Genomic DNA, 4864 nt, shown 5'->3' with positions numbered 1-4864 from the left:
AATTTACCCATACTCCCAACTCCATAGAAGAGGAAAACAAGAAAATTTCCTATTTTAATCGTCGTACGTCGGCAACTTAAATGTCAACATTTTTAGTTCATCGATATCTATGGATAGAGACATCAATATATCCAAAACGAGAAATTCTATTAAAATACTTAGAACAGAGGAAAACAAGGAATTTTACTATGTTTAGTTGATATTTTGTCGCCAAAATAATATCGGCATAACTTTATGCTTCAACTATGATATTATCTAATAAAGGATACAATATGGAATAATTTATGTGTGAAACGTTATAAACACCAAAAAATAATAAATAACCTTGAGGTAAGTACCCTCCATCTGCTAAGTAATATATTCACTGATAATTAATAAAAATAATTTAATAAATAAACCCCTAAATGGTAATACTTTTTTAAGAGGAGTGTCAAGTCAACAAGGACAAAGTAAAATAGAACGGATTGGATTAATCAGGGACGGAACCAATAGTTCGAACCCCATTCGGCAAAAAATCACACTATATACACCAGGTTAAAATCATGTTTATGCAGATATAGCAGACGTTAAATCTCCTTAGTAATAATCCTGACTTCGCTGCCTGGAGTAATATTTAAGAGTTTCATTTAGTTACTCCCTCTGATCCATTTAATTGAGGATAAAAAAGATTATGGTAGAAAACGCCTCCACATTTTAGTGATCCTTATGCAGACGTAAATTTCTAAATTACTCAGAGCCTCAAAATAGATGTCAAATATATATCGAGCGAAAAATAAAAAAGGATAAGTTAGGTTAACTGTTTCTTTAAATGTTGAAAGAGCACTCAACATCAGCATTAAGTGTGTTTTGTTTGTTGTCAAAATAAACCCCGCCGCTCACGCAAAACCCCTCTATGTATGTGTATATGTCAATGGAATTTAATGACCAAAGTTGTGTGCTTATTAGTGAGCTGTACTCAATTTTTTTAAGACTTATTCTAATTTATATGTACCTCGATTATTCTATCAAACATTTATTAATTATTTACTTGTTGTGTGGTCATATTACTTTTTACGTATATGACTCTCAACCTGGTATTTCGTGATTGCTCTAAGCATATTAATGTGAATTTTCAATTACATTCATAATTAAGTCGCTTAAGGAGGTGTTGTTATTCAGACTTACAATTTGCTAACAAATTTATAAAGGATTATCCAAATCTCATCTTTAACAAATTTATATAGGATTATCCGCATCTCATCTTTACCATTTTTTTGTACTATTGTCCAAAGTTAGAGGATGAATTTAATTTGTAAAATAAATTTGGGAGTAAATGATTTACACTCGTTTGAATATTATATTTATGTATGGAAGGAACAACTAATGGAAGCGTCCACATACTTCCATTCTCTCTAAATACATCTTATCCAAAGTTCAACCGTTTGAATGATTAGAAAACTAGTTAGATTTGCATCATGGCATGTTACATTTTACTTCTAATAAAAGTTGGAGCCCTTTACCACTATTTTTTATGCCATTTAGTTGCAAACTTGCAATAGTGCAAACTCCCGCATCATGGCTACCCATAAAAACAATTTAAAGGATCATTCATTGCTGGATTTATTTATATTTTATTTTCATGGGACTCATATTCTATCATTTTGTCAACTAGATAGTTACGCTACATTAGAATTTGGTGATGGAACCAAAAATTTGTATAAGAGGATTCATAAAATTACTAGGATGTTATAACTAGAATCTGAATTTGTGACCCAAACGCAACTTTGTCCACCGAAGATCATGGTGGGTAGTAACTATCTCTCTATCCTTAATCAGAGGTCTCGAATTCAGAATTTGAAAACGGATCACAGTCGCATTTGGTAAGGAAGACTTTATCCCCCAAAATTTGATTTCTCAACGCTAATCCAAATTGATGGATCTCATAGCGGGCTATTTAGCAATATATTAGCGACAAATTTTATAACTAATTTCATTTTTTCGTAGTGTTTGACAACAAACAAAGTAGGTGTTTATGGCCTGCATTAATTCCCTAAAATGCTTAGATATTCAATAGTCGACATGAAGAGTGAAGTTAATTAGGTTTATAGAGCTCTTAGCCTATTAGGAATAGACTAATAGTCTATTAAAAAATAATTGCGAAGTGCTGACTAGAGAAAAAGACTAGAATCTAAAATCTAAAAACTGTCTTTAGCATTTAATTCTATATCAAATCATGTGATAAGAAATTAGTTGACAAGTGATCAGAACCAACTTAGCAATATTAACCGCAAATTTTATGGTTATTTTTTTAGTGATTAACATGTTACAAATAAAGTAGGTGTTTACGGCAGGGAGGAACTAGCCCTTCGGACACGGGCTTGGCTAAACCTAGTAGCCTTCATTCGAATTATATATTTGTATTAAATTTTTTTATCAAATATGTATATTTAAAATTCAGTAATTTTAAAGAATTAAAAAACCCGAACCTACATTCAAATCCTGACTTCACCTTTGTTTATAACCTGTATTAATTAACCCTAAAATGCTTAGATATTCAATAATCCCTCTTAGTCTATTAAAAACCAATCGTGAAGTGCTGGCTAGAGAAAAGGACTAAAATCTAAAAACTATATTTAGCATTTAATTCTATCCCAAATCTTTGATTAGAAATCATTTGATAAGTGATCACAACCAACTTAGCAAGCTTCTCATTCAATACCTCTTTTTGTTATTTTTAAATTCAACCCGCAAAAATACCCAAAAAAAAAAAAAAAAAAAAGAAGGTAAATTTTATAAATTGGTTATTTCTACCCGTTACTTAAATAAACTTATATACAATGAGAGATTCAAGATTTAAACACCATAAAATTCTAAGTTAAAAGCGTGAGATCTGTTTTTTTATTTCCACATATATAAATTCTGCAAATCCCATAGAACTCGTACTACTACTGTCACCATTTACGTATATGGTACAGGTACTCCTTCTGTCCTACTTTTCTTTATTTAGAAATAATATAACTTTAGAATTTTCATTTTACAATGAATTAGATGGTTTATAATCATATAAATGTCTAAGGCTTGATTTAGATCAATTCAAGATTTTTTTTTAATTTTTTTTTTATGCCAATCAAACAATGTTACATAAATTTTGCAGAAGGGAATAACAATTATCCAAAGAGTTTAAATTATATACACTGTCAGTATTATATCACTTAAGGAGTGACACATAAACCTCCTTAAAATGTAAAATTTATAATTTTAAAAATAAAATAAATGATCTATTTTAATAAATAATATAACTTGATAATGTAAAATTTTCTTATACTGATACAAAGTATATATAAATTAAACGATAAGTGGGAGTTTGTTCAACTACTATAAATTAAGCAGCCTTTTATTGTGATTCCTAGTTCTTACTAGACTTTAATAATTCGGTGCAACGTGTTGCATTTATTTTGCCAGCAGATTGCAAAATAGACCTAATTTTTTCTTTGTTCTTCACTCAAATCGAATTGATAGTGATGGGAAACAGAGTTATTTATTCAAATATATGCCTAATAAGTGTCATTTTCTGTGTGTCTGTATAATTTTTTTTTTTTTTTGCCTTGTTAGCAACACCTTTAATTAATTGTGGTAGACTCTTGCTACACGTTGAATTTCTCTAGTAATTGACTAATTTGGTCGTTTCGAGGCGTGTGCATTGGTCCATCTCCTACTACTAATTTGGCATTGTCCCCAAATTTTGGGGTTTCTATTTTTCCTTTTATTTTTTGCTGCACAATTAATTGCTTAACATGTTATTATTTGTTTTCTTTCATCAAAACAATGGAATGTCTTATTCATGATGCATCAATAAAGCAAATGAGGTACTAAATATTTCACAACCAAGTAACAACAAAATATCTAGTGTAATTCCACGAGTAGGATCTGAAGAAGCATTCCTTATTGATATCAGCGTGGCATGCGCCTGATCAGCCCAAAAGAGCACGGTCAGGTCCAAGACCCACAACCCACACAAGGGTGGGTTGGATTGGCTATTTTAAGGCCCATCAAAATGATGGGTCAGCTCGGCCCGTTAAATTTTGAAGTCCGTGTGGCTAGCCCGTCTGAGCTGGGTCGGTCCGTATTGACAGCTCTATTCACATCAGATAGGATAAAATTATGAAATTTTTATTTGGTGTAACTTCTTCTAAGAGGTAATTATTGATAATAACTACCTTTTAATTTATTTATATCTAGTAGTTACAGTGATTTTGTAAATTATCATTCGTAACTATACCAAAGGACATAAAGTTGAAGTGGTAAGTGGTTATTGGGCGAGGCTCTCACCCTGCTTGCCCAGGTTCGAACCCGACCAACAACATTTCTTTTCTTACATATGTATTTCGTCATATGTATTTGGCCTGGGTGTCTTGTATCTGATTGTATTTGTCTTCATATACATTCAGATACAAGACAAGAAGCTCAAATACATATGGATACAAGACAATATGAGCCAAATACATATGACATACATTCAAATAAAGTTCAAATACACGTGACATCGGATACATGTGACATCAAATACATACAATATGAGCCAAATACATGACGAAAATACACTCAAAATACAAGGAGAAGAAGTTAAGAAAATATATATAAAAAAAGTAATGTTGTTGGCTGGGTTCGAACCTGGGCGGACAAGGGGAGAGTCTCGCCCAAATACACCCGAATACTCAAAATAGACGCGAAATACACTTTGCCTAAAATTATATCTTCACCAATCATTTCAAACAACAATTTGTAACGTCTCTATAATTGTCATCGCTTCGACAATAATTGGTTGGATGGGTGAGTCAAAGATGAAGCATCGTACCAACATTTAATACTTTTTTTTTATGACAAG

The sequence above is a fragment of the Lycium ferocissimum genome, chromosome 9 (genome assembly GCF_029784015.1).
Source record: "Lycium ferocissimum isolate CSIRO_LF1 chromosome 9, AGI_CSIRO_Lferr_CH_V1, whole genome shotgun sequence".
Lineage (NCBI taxonomy): Eukaryota > Viridiplantae > Streptophyta > Magnoliopsida > Solanales > Solanaceae > Lycium > Lycium ferocissimum.
Note: the sequence above shows the minus strand (reverse complement) of the source record.